This window comes from Chlorocebus sabaeus, chromosome 4 (assembly GCF_047675955.1).
Source record: "Chlorocebus sabaeus isolate Y175 chromosome 4, mChlSab1.0.hap1, whole genome shotgun sequence".
In the NCBI taxonomy this organism is placed as follows: domain Eukaryota; kingdom Metazoa; phylum Chordata; class Mammalia; order Primates; family Cercopithecidae; genus Chlorocebus; species Chlorocebus sabaeus.
This window is the reverse complement of record NC_132907.1, coordinates 35,766,862-35,779,305: the sequence shown is the minus strand read 5'-3', so window position 1 is coordinate 35,779,305 and position 12,444 is coordinate 35,766,862. Positions and strand designations below refer to the sequence as shown.

Below are 12,444 nucleotides of genomic sequence, written 5' to 3'. Positions count from 1 at the left end.
AAAAAAGAGAAAACTTTCAGCAAATTGACGTTATCATCTACTTAATGATTTTTATCATTGTAAACAATGCATGTTTATCCATCCTTACTTCCCCACCTGGAGCAATGCAGGCCATGTCACATGAAATGCCTATTCTGACCATTACAACATCCAGACTCATTCTGGGGCTTAATCTCTTTTACTGCAGGTGCATCCACTTGTTACATTTCAGATTAGCAGCCTCAAAGAACTAGCCTCTTCCCAGTACCCATCCTTCAATTACCGCATCATTTTCTCTAACAATTGCAGTCTTTCAACCATTATATATGTGACAAGGCATGAGCTTGCTTCCTCCCTTGTCATGCTCCTGAGTCCTCTTCACTTTGTCTGCAGCCCAAAAGGAAGCACAATATTCCAGCTGAGGTCTGAATGATGCAGGGTCAAGTGCACTCATTACCTCTTTATTTTGGGTTATTCTAGTTCTATTAATACAGCTCAAGATGCTATGTGAAATTTCCAAATAGGTTCCATATTTTACCTTCAAAACTGTATGGCAGATACAAATACTACATTATCTGTGATTACTGTGAATGAGGTTAGCACATTATTACGTCGTTGTGAATATCATACTTGGCTTCCTGGAAACGGACTATTCATGTATCAGGGCCCTCCTGTGATGACACACAGTCAGTGGTGCCCTCAGAATGGCATATCTTCTAGCCTTGTCTTACTCTTAAAAACAAAACAAAAAACCCACATTCTTTCTTTGTTCTAGCTACACAGCTGTAAAATCAGAACTGAACATAATGGTGGGAAGAGAATACTCTTTAATCTCAGTATTTAATCTCCTGATACTTTCTGGACATCTGAAAGTATTAATATATGCATTTCCATGAGAAATATTACTGCTTATATAATAAATAAGGATGTCATATAAAATTAACAAAATAATAATTCAAGGACACATTCGGGTGCCAAAGAATATAGTTTTCTAATTTTTACAGGAAAATATGTAAGGTAGTATAAAATTTTCATTTGTAAATTGTGCAAACTGTGTTAGAAAAAAATGACTTAATGCAGATGAGAGATTTTATTGAAATGCTCTTAAAATCCTGTTATAGATCCATGTAAGTCAACTCTATCAATTCTACTGATGAAGAAATAGGTATTTTAAACACAATGCTTTCAGGAGTACACAATGCTGGCAAATATGCAAAAAAATTACAAAATTCCAAGAAAATCAAGTAATGAGTGCTAGCCAAATTTTTATCTGAACTAGGCTAACTCAGTGATATTATCATTGTCTTTAATGGAGAAAAATGAATAATGTTAATCTTTAGTGGACTTAGATTAAGTAATACAATGAACAGCAATAAAATTTGTGGATCGGAATTAGAGGAGGGGAAAAACACATTAATCAAGTAGACATGTTAACAAAATAATGGATTAGTCAAGATTACATTTGAATAAATTAGCAAAGCAAAAGAAATACATCAAAATATCTAATATCTAGTAACTTACAAGAGAAAAAATGCTATATATTTTACATACTAATTCATACACATGCCCAACAAATAACTACCATTTCTAGTCTGCATGTGCACCATAACATGTGTAATATATGAAACAAAAATTTGCTCCTCCCTGATGTATATTTGTATGAAAATCTTTTAAGGTAACATGAGAATGAAAGAGATTCTTTTTCATGCTAGACATACAGGTTTTTAAACACATCATTTGGTTGATGTAAAGCACATTTGAAATAGGCGTTAGGGACCTCAATTTAAATATATGCAAGGCTGATGTACTGGATACTTCCTAAATACTGTACTGTACAAAATACTTTGGAGCACTTAGCAATGATGAATTGGTGTGAAGACTCAGGTACTGAAAAATCATTTCCCTTTTTTTCTTGTGCCTTTTGCTTGTCTCGATTGACGCTCTGAAGAAGCCAAGGATACAGAAGGAGTGGAGAAAGCACGCAACCCAAATTACCCAAAGGAGCTGCTCATAATGAACCTGAACGAAAATAGATTTTGGGGAGAGGTGGGGGAAAGTGGCCATAATCTTCAATATTCTTTTGATGTGTTATGGCTTTCAAAGTTGTGATTTTTCTCAAGGTAAAGCTGTTTGATGCAAATAGACTCATGTGTCAATCAAACATCTTTTACTCATGGCCAGGTCAAATAATTGACTATTCTAGTAGTGGTATCAAACTCTTAGTGCCAATATAAAACAGCCAACTCACCTAGCCAGGAAAAAGAAATAATAAGAAAATGAAAAAATGCACTGAGTCTTTATATCCTGTATTCAGGACACAGGAAGGGGAACATCACACACTGGGGCCTGTTGTGGGGTGGGGGGGCGGGGGAGGGATAGCATTAGGAGATACACCTAATGTAAATGATGAGTTAACGGGTGCAGCACACCAACATGGCACATGTATACATATGTAACAAACCTGCACGTTGTACACATGTACCCTAGAACATAAAGTATAATTAAAAAAAAAAACTGTATTTTTTTATTTTGTTATTTTGTCATTGCTGTTTATGTGTTTTTGTTTTTGTTGTTTTGTTTTATTATCAAATAAATTGTTTTACGTGGATAATATATAATAGCCATGTCACGCATTTCTGAAAGAACAACTTATTTCACCTGGCCCCATAAATGTAAATATTTCATAAATTCCAGAAGCTTTGGCATTCATCTACATCCGCTTTCCAGACTGCTTGCTATTTCATGATCGTTTTCATGATTTTCATTTTCCTTATGAATTGAGTTTGCGCTTGAAACATTTCAAGCCTAGGGAAGCAATCTTGTGAGCTGACAGATCTTATTGGGAGCAACCTTGCTCATAATTTTGACTTCCACTTCCACTCTTATACAACAAATATCCATGTATAGACTCAACATTTGCCTAAAAATTCAAGTCTCCTTAAGAGTCACAAAACATTGTACCACATTTTAAGACTGTTGCTACTACAAATGGCATAGGACACAGGATTCTAAAACCTAGTGCTATAATGGGCTATAAGTCGGGTTAAAGAAATGAGAATGCTATGCTTTTAACTTCAAAATTTGGCAAGACATACCATTTTTAAATAAGAAACATATTTTTTATTTGGATTATCCTTTTCTTATACTATCTATTTTATTATACAATCTTTAATAGTATTTAATCAGATTTTAATGAAACCTGGTACACCGGCTTTCTTTTAATTATAAACTAACAATAGTATTTACAATTTTCAAATAACTTTCATATATACTACAATCTTCACAGAAACCCATGGGGAAAAAAGGGGACAGGAGAGGAACTAAAATATATCAAACACACTAAGTTGAGCGGTTACCATGATTTATATATCATTCCTCTTTATGCACAACTTAGGACAAATTTCTTTCTGATCTTAGTATCATAAGTAGTGTGCTTCCCTGAGCCATCAAGCTGTTTATCTAATGGACACTGGGATTTGTGTTTAAGCTTCCTGATTTGCCCTGGATCCCAGGAAGCTTAGTGAGAACTTTACATTCCATCTTGCATACCCTTGGACTTCATGGTCTGCTTAACTCTTGAAAGATGGAAGGCTCTCTGCCTCCCTTGAGATCTAAACAAAATTGATTTGAACTTCCTAATATCATGACCAGTAAGAATCCCAAAACTCACCTCTAAATTTCTGATAATTTCCTAAAGGCTGGGCTCATTGACCTGCTTTGCCAACACAACACAGTTCATTTTGATTCACATGCCACCAACACCATCAAAATCACTTACTCAAGGTACTCCTGAGGCTTGAAGTAAGACATACATATATTATTGGTCTTCCCAACCCTAGTAACTCCCTGTAGCCTCCCCAAAACCCACCACCCCTCGATCCATGGTCAGTACTGGGGAGGGATCTGTTTATGGATTATACCCACAGTTCTCAGCCTTCAAGGCTGCTTTTCCTCATCCTCTCCTCTCTCCTAATTTCTCTGCCTCATCTCCATCATTCTCATTGGCTCTTTAGCACTAAATTCTTCTTCTGTTATGCAGAGAAGTTTTCACCCTCAGAGCACTTGAGCACCTACCTATAGTCAAATCCTCAAGAGACTTTCTTCCTATCCCCAGGGCATGTTCAAAATAGCTCTTCTAGACCAGCTGCTGCGGCTGACTCCTGTAATCCCAGCACTTTGGGAGGCTGAGACCCGTGGATCACCTAAGATCAGGAGTTCGAGACCAGCCAGGCCAACATGGTGAAACTCTATCTTTACTAAAAATACAAAAATTAGCTGGGTATGGCAGCTTGCACCTGTAATCCCAGCAACTTGGGAGGCTGAACCAAGAGAATCGCTTGAAACTGGGAGGCGGAGGTTGCAGTGGGATGAGATCACACCACTGCACTCCAGCCTGGACAACAAAGGGAGACTCTGTCTCAAAAAAAAAAAAAAAAAAAAAAATCTTCTAGCAAAGACATTTCTCTTCCTTCCTCAAGAGGATTCTGGTGCCATTTGTAAAGGTAATATAATTTTTTTTTTCATCCATTACATACATATGTGAGTAGGAACATCATACATTATTTCTCTTTGCCCTTTCTCAACATTGTCACTATAAGTTATGCACATATAACTTTGTTGGTTGTCTTAAAAGCTGCCTGGGAAAAACAGGGGTTTAAAAATGACAAATTAAATAATGTATTATCTCATTGAATCCTTACAATAAATCTAGGTAATTGCAACTATTGTATTTTTCTCTTATAAATGAGTTAAGTGACGCTCATAAAAGGTGATTTGCTCAAAGTTAACCAGTCAGCATCAGAGTTAAATTTGAACTTAGCTCAATACATCTTTAAAGCATGGGATCTTTCCCTTGCATTGTACTACTGGCTAAGAGAGATAGGTATGAGACCCCTCAAATGCTCTATCAAAATATACATGCCACTTCCTCTTCCTACCCACTCTTCAGCCTCCAGATTTTCTTATTACTGGGTTGAGAGAATGACAGCTGATTTTTTTCCCCCCACAAACTCTTGCGGTTATTTCTGATAAATGATACAACTGCCTTCCCTAATGACGTTCTCCAATCCTCACCATCTCCACCACATTGGGAACTATGGCTTTTTAAAACATTGAAGTTAATTTTTCAGGATGTTCTCTGACCAAAATATATATAATGATATAGTTATTTATTTTCTTTCAATAAAACCTCATTCTATACATACATAGTGTGATTGTAACCACTATGCTAAAGAATTGATATATTTAAAAACTAAAATATAGGATATGTATGCTGGAATAATGAGAGAAATTAATTAGTACTGATAATATTAATAAAAATTATCATTTCTACAATGAGATTTGAAAGGAGGAGGCCAGATGAGGCAAAGCTTTACGCTGTATTATATATAATACAAAGCCAGTACATTTTCTTGGCAACTGCAGAGATATTAGGGAGATGATTTTTAGAGCTGAGTTTGACAGTAAAAGATGTATAAAAAGAACGAAGAGCCACACATAGAGGCTGGTCTACATCTGAAGACCACATCATGTACTGTGATGAAAAGTAATTAAAATGAAACATCAATGTTATAGATGCAGAAAGGGGCATAATCAAGCATCAGAGCCAGCTGTGGAGATAATTTACAGACTTTTGTCTTACCAGCAAGATAAAACATACACATCTTCAAGGAAAGAAAGATTCCTATATGAAAGTGAATGAGCTAGTTACTAGTTTTGAAGAAATAGTCTTAGATAAGGTGATTTATAGCAATAGCATTTAGATTTTGCAGATACCCACAATTCGGCAGGATGGCTGCTTTTGCAAATCCAGTTCAACTCTCCCAAGTGCCAGAAATCAAGACATGTGTGAATTATTTATGCTCAAGATGACAATTTTTATAGAAATCTTATCTATCCCCCCAAAAACATGGACTATCACCTAAAAACCTGAAATTAATATTAAAAGCCATAAATTCTCAGGACACAATTCTGGAAAAGTAATGTTTACTCTAAAATATTTTATTGAGCACCTACTATGTGTCAGGCACTGTGCTAAGAACTGAGAATCTAATGAAGCAGGGCCTGAGTAAGACAGTCATAAACAGAAAATCCGTCCTGTATAAGGTAGGCACTGACTCAACATGGGAGGGCACATCAGGCGATTCTTGCTGAGGCTTGAGAAATGCAGAGGAATAAACTATCCCTCATAATTCAAACTTAACCCAAGGTATTGTCCCTGTATTTACTGAACAAGAATGTGATATAGAAGTGGCAGTTTAGACCTCCAAGCAACCTATAGTTAATGGGTAAGATCTAGGTTGGAACTGGCCTGCCACTGATTACCCTAGGCAACCTGGTTAACCATTCACAGCTAGTTGCCTAATCTGTACTATAACAATATTTATTGGATACTTACTGAGTGACAGGTGTTCTAAGCACTAGACTGGTTTTCTCATTTAATCTTCACAGCAACCTTATGAAATGAGAACTATTTATTGTCCCTATGTTACAGATCATGGAGAGGTTAGATAAGTGACCCAAGGTTGCACCCTTAGTAAGTAGATAACAAGACCTTGCCGCAGACTTGGGGGATGATTAAGTAAAATAATGTCTATGAAAAAATTATTCTACACCTGGAATGGATAACATTTTAAATGTGATAGTTATTATCTTTATTATTTTTTATAGCACAAGCCCCCTACCTTATCTCAAAACACAGCACAATAACATTATTTGAAAAGTATAAAAGGTTATTTAATTAAAATTTCCCCTGACAATTTAATTTTTATTTATCATTCTTTTCTGTACACACAATTATTTATTAGGAAAAAATTTAAAAAGTACCTATTAAGTGCAACACTACGCTGGGTATTGTGGTATAAAGTAGAAGAAAGCAGTCAAGGTGGCTACCCCAATGAATAGAACAGATTATAATGTTACTACCTGGTCTCAGAGGCTAGCTTGGTCTCAAAAAGTTCTTTGAAGCAAAAGGCTGTGTGCAGTGAAGACCTCACAGAATGTGGCCACCCTTTCAAATGATGATATCCTGAGGCAACTTAGCATTTACCCACTCTCAAAAATCAAATCTGCCATGGATTATTTTCTAAAAAATAGGAGTCTTCCCACAAATATTTTCTTCTTTTAAAATTTACACACGTAAAGGTTTAAGACTCCAATGCTTTACTTTAGGACTTTGTAAGAGGTCTCTTTCACTGATCTCAATACCACTGTGGTTTTCCCAGTTTGCCCACTGTCAGCTTGCTAGTTAGGGACTCTCCATCATTATGCCAATTATTTGGTTTAAACTTACTGAGCAACCCAATGACAGAGTTCTTAAGACTGAGAACTTCATACCATGTTATTTCCTTAAATTAAATGGAGAATATATGAAAAAGGAAGGGCCTGAGACCTTTATCAAGAGAAGAGTTGGGAAGATATGAGAAATGTACAGACTGCATATGGAATGTGTTTTCTTAAATACTGTGGATATCAGCATTAATGGGCATAAAGTTGCTGTCTTCCCCATGAAAAATGCTGCCATTTAAAGTTAGGTTTTGTGGAGAAGGAATTAAGCAAAATACCCAAGGTAGACAGGCTAAGGATTTTCTATAGGAGAGGCCAAATACTTGAGAAACGCATCCAGAGCTCAGGCCTGGAGTCATGTGTTGATTTATGTGTGATTTCTCTGCATTACCTTCAATGGAAGAATAATTATGCCTGAAGAAGACAGAAATGAGTAAATTAACTAGATAAGATATAAGATCATAGATTTTTATAGCACCTTAGTGATTAGTTAAGTCAACCTTCTCATTTTCATATTTAGAAAACAAAAATATGGAAACTCAAGGGAGAGAAAGGATGGAGTTCCCTGACAAGTGACTAAGAGTTCTTAGATCTTATTTAGAGTTTTAGAGCCACAGCAAAAATTCTACAAAGAAAGCTCTTTATAAAGTGGTGAGCACTGAATGCTGACAATAATAGCGGAAGCTCTGCTGAGATGATTAGAAGAGATGAAAGGAATTCATAATATCGGCTAAAGTCACAGTATCCTCCAGGGTTTATTCTCATGACCTAGAAAATTATAAGGCTATTTAATAATATCCCTTAACTTACATACTTTATTTGTCATTTTCTCTTATTTATCTTGGAGACATAAAAGAGAATTTAAATGTATAAATATTTAAACTGGGTTATATCAGTTCTAGTTAAAGTCTTATTATGTTTCCTTATTTCCAGTACATTTCTCAGAGACTGGTGACACTTTCAAGTAAGCTTCACAGAGGTTTTGAAAAAACTTTTGTAAAAGCAGGTTACATATATATGGATTTGTGACATTCTAACATAAACCACAGAAAGGTTCCTATTTAAAAGGGAGCAAAGCTGAATCATTTTGCCTTTTCTTCCCACTGTGATTTTTATTCATTTGAAGATAAAATTCAAAGCAAACATCTTAAAGCTTCTGTTTGTCACCCAAGAGTTATTTCAAGGCAGCATAGGAAATCTCACATTTTCAAAATCAGGTCATGAAAATGGAACTGCAGTCTAATTAATATGTTCATAAAACCATTTCCACCACCACCAAATAAAACAACAACAACAATTAAGATCAACTCTGCATTCCTTGGAATCCCAAGAAACACAATCCATAGGAGAAATTCTCATCACAAAACAGTTTCAAATTTAATAATTAAGAATTGTAACATTTCTGTCACAACTCTACTCATTTCCCCTGACATAATACTTTGTGTATATAATTTCTGAAGGAGAGTAAAACGTCCTTTATTGACTGGATATATTCATTCAACATCACTGACCTTTTTCCAACTTGTTTGACTTTCTTGTACTCTCTCTTCAGTAACCTTTCCAATTCCTCCTAGTAGCTGTTCCATGATCTTACTAAGCTCCTTCACCTGCTTCTCCCTTGTCCTCTTTCTGAGATGTGATCTTGAATTCTATTTAATACTTCCCAGAGAAAACACAGGGCATAGAACAAAAACTCCCTCAGGCACTCCTTCCACCTACCTAATCTCCACATTGTCTGCATTCTCCCTCCTTTCCTCCCTCCTATCTCAGAGGGTGTCATGTCCACACGTTTCCCAGCTCTATACCAGAATAATTCCTTAGGGAGGTGCTTCCTACTCTTAAAAGTACTTGGTGTTCTTTACTAGCTACTGTGTTTTTCTCCTCTCCTTCTCTTCTGTCCTCCTCTTCTTCTCCTCCTCCTTCGTTCTTATGCAAAATTTTGAAACAAGTAGTTTGCACAACTTTTCTCTGCTTTTATTACTCCTGAAATATAACTTACCCCCAGACACTCCCTTAAACCACTCTCTGATGTATTATCAGTAACTACTAATTCCCAAATCCATCAAATATATTTTCACTTTGAAACTTAAGGTATTTGGATCAAGTGAGTTAAGTTGTTTCTCCTTCTGACTCCTGTAACACCTTGTATATACCTATATTAATATGCTCCATACTATACTGTAATTATTTGTTTCTGTGGCTGTTCTCCTTACTAGTTTGAGTATCTCCAAGGCAGGACTCTTATCACATTCATCTGGGCATCCCCTATGAAAAAAAATAAATAAGTGTCTTCCACCTGTTCCATTATAATTCACTAACCATGACATTTTTCAGCAACTCAGATATTGGGCTATATGATGACTAAAATGCTTCTTTGACTGGCAAGTAGATCTGATTTCAGATAATACTAATATTCTTTACTTGCACACAAAATAAAGTTTAAAGACATACAATTAGTTGAATATTTTGAAGAAAGTAATAATCATGGCAGCAAAACCTAAAATGTGGATGATCTTTTACTGTTGGCAAAGCATTCTCAAAACCATTTCATCTGTCACAAAGTAAAGCTGGAGCCCTTATCAAAGCAGGACCAGAGATAGGCAGTTTGAACAGGGCTCAACAACGCCCCGCAGAGATGGTGAATAGAGTTGAATTCATCTATACTACACACACCAAGTGTGTGCCCAGAGGAAAGGGTGATTTTTGCTTTGGACAGAGGCTCTATCCATTCACCAAGTACTGTAGTTTGCATTTCTACTTCATCTGTTCAAAGTGTGGCACCTTTCCTAACACATTGTCCAGAGAGGCCCTTTTTACTGAAAGGATCCTATAGGCCACAGTGAACTTGGAAACAGAGTTCACCACAAATTCCTTTTAAATTTCTCATTCTGAGAAAACAGAGAAAGAGCTGCTGATACAGTCTAAGTATAGGTCATTGTTCTGATACTAAAGGGAAGAGTTTCTCAAGGAAAGGCTATTCACATTCAGTAGGCATCCTACATACTTAGCCAGGTTGCTAAATAACAGGGTAAATCTGCTTATTTTCTCTGGTCTACTGCTAATCTAATTTTCAAAAAGATCCATAAACAAGAGTGCTAAGTCATCTGCCACAAGAACAATATGGTGAATTTAAAAGATACTGGGCTCTAGAATCAGGCCAGACCTGGTTTTGAGCTTCCCTAGCAATAGATACGTGAACTTCAGCAAGCTATCTAATCTCTGTGAGCACTACCTTCCTCATCTGCAAACAGAGATTGGATGAGAAATTCTCAGAAAGTTATATTGCCATTCAAGGAGGTAACTTATGTGAAAACATATGGCACGCAGAGGAGTGTTCAACAGTGTTGATCTCTTCCATGAAGAATACGATAGTTATACAAGAGATTGTGGCATGTCATTGTCAACATTCTAATACATTTTTCTTCTTTTATTGTTTCGAGACAGAGTCTTGCTCTGTTGTCCAGGCTGGAGTGCAGTGGCATGATCATGGCTCACTGTAGCCTCAACCTTCTGAATTCAAGAGAGACTCCCACCTTAGCCTCCCTGAGTAGCTGGGACCACAGGCATGAACCACCATGCCTGGCTACCTTTAAAAATATATACAGAGAGACAGGGTCTCACTACTTTGTTCAGGCTGGTCTCTAATAAATTGTTATTACCAATGTGCCGTGAGATTTTCTTTAATAGCCTACTTCTTAACATGAAGTGGGTAAATATCTTCTGTGATAGTTTTCAACAGCGGTAAAAACTCAAAGAGCTTTCACAAGGTCACATAAAACATTAACATTCCAGAAGTTGAATTAGAAACCTGGAGTGCTTTTTTTAATTTTTTTTTTTTTTTTTTTTAGTTTATTTATGCTTCCAGCCAACAGCCTGATTATGTAGACTCTAGATTATCTGTCTTTGAAATCATATAGAGAGAGACATATATGTATAAATTTTACACAACATAATCCCTAGTTGCAATATAATGTCTTGGTTATGTTTATAGGCTGGTACTTCTCAAACAACACGAAATGTCATCCTAATAGTCCATCAAGTTATGAGCAGTTGCAGCAGTTATGGTTTGGAGACATTATTTAGCTACTGCAAAAATGTAGATAATGCTATAGCTAGACAGAGTATTAATGAGCATTAACGTTTGTGGGATATGATTGAAAGATGAGAGAAAAGGATGAGGGATTTTTTAAAAAAGGAACATTCAACCTATGGCAAGTAAAAAACTGGTTGTTTAGTTTTTTTGGGTTCTTCTTTGCATCTCAAAATTTGAAACTATTTTCCATTTTCCTTTACTTGCCTATTTTTCTCTGAACCCAAATATGTCAACATTAGTGTAAGTAACTCAATAATAGTCAACTAAAAGGAAGAAGCAAAAAGGAGTGGAAAGTGAAGAATTTAAAAGAAGCCAAAACATCATACATTCTTAGTAAATAATTTTCATATGATGAGGAATAATTTCTTAATTTTTTCCTTTTGTAAGATTTCTAAGACCTCCCTGGCTTATGTCACTCAGTCCTCTGAAGATGTAATCTCACAGCGATTTAAAGTGCACAAACTATTTTACTGTAACAGAAAGGCTGCTAGAACTAAAGACTACTTTTCATTTCCATAAGTTGTAAGCATATTGATATTACTAATAACAACTTTGCTCCTCTATCATAGCATTCTTAATCAAATTATTTTTAAAAACACTAAAACATAAAAATGAACATTTGTATTTTCATTTTTAAATTCGAAGGTATTACTAGAAAAAATCAAGGGGCATACAGCTGAAGACAGTAAAATAGAAAGCCAAGAGAAAAGTTTTATGTTTAATAGGATCGACATCTCCTATAATGGAAAATCTTTGCTACATTATATCTAAGCCTGAATTTCTGCCTTAAACAATGGTTGACTTTACTATTGAGCCCTAGGGATTTGTGAATGAGATGAGTTTGTATAATTATGAGCTCCATCTAAACTTTATTGGTCCTAAGTGTTTACAAGTAAATTGTATTTGGCCCTAACAGGAATTCAGAGTTAAGCTAGGAGTCTGGTATTTATATTTTAGAATTTCTGGATAGTTCTGTAACCCAGAGGAAGAGATGTTAAAGAAGCAAGGTCAGCTATTACCTACAATTTCACTGGAAAACAAGCAGATACTGCAATAATTTTAAGTTGACTAAAATGAGCAAAGCTCCA

At 35.8% G+C, this 12,444-nt stretch overlaps 1 protein-coding gene across 4 annotated transcripts in view; it reads right to left on the bottom strand.

Annotated features, from left to right (window-relative positions):
- The window catches only part of PDE4D (phosphodiesterase 4D), an 814,938-nt gene that overhangs the window by 604,018 nt on the left and 198,476 nt on the right, over positions 1-12,444 (bottom strand). The window lies entirely within an intron of this gene.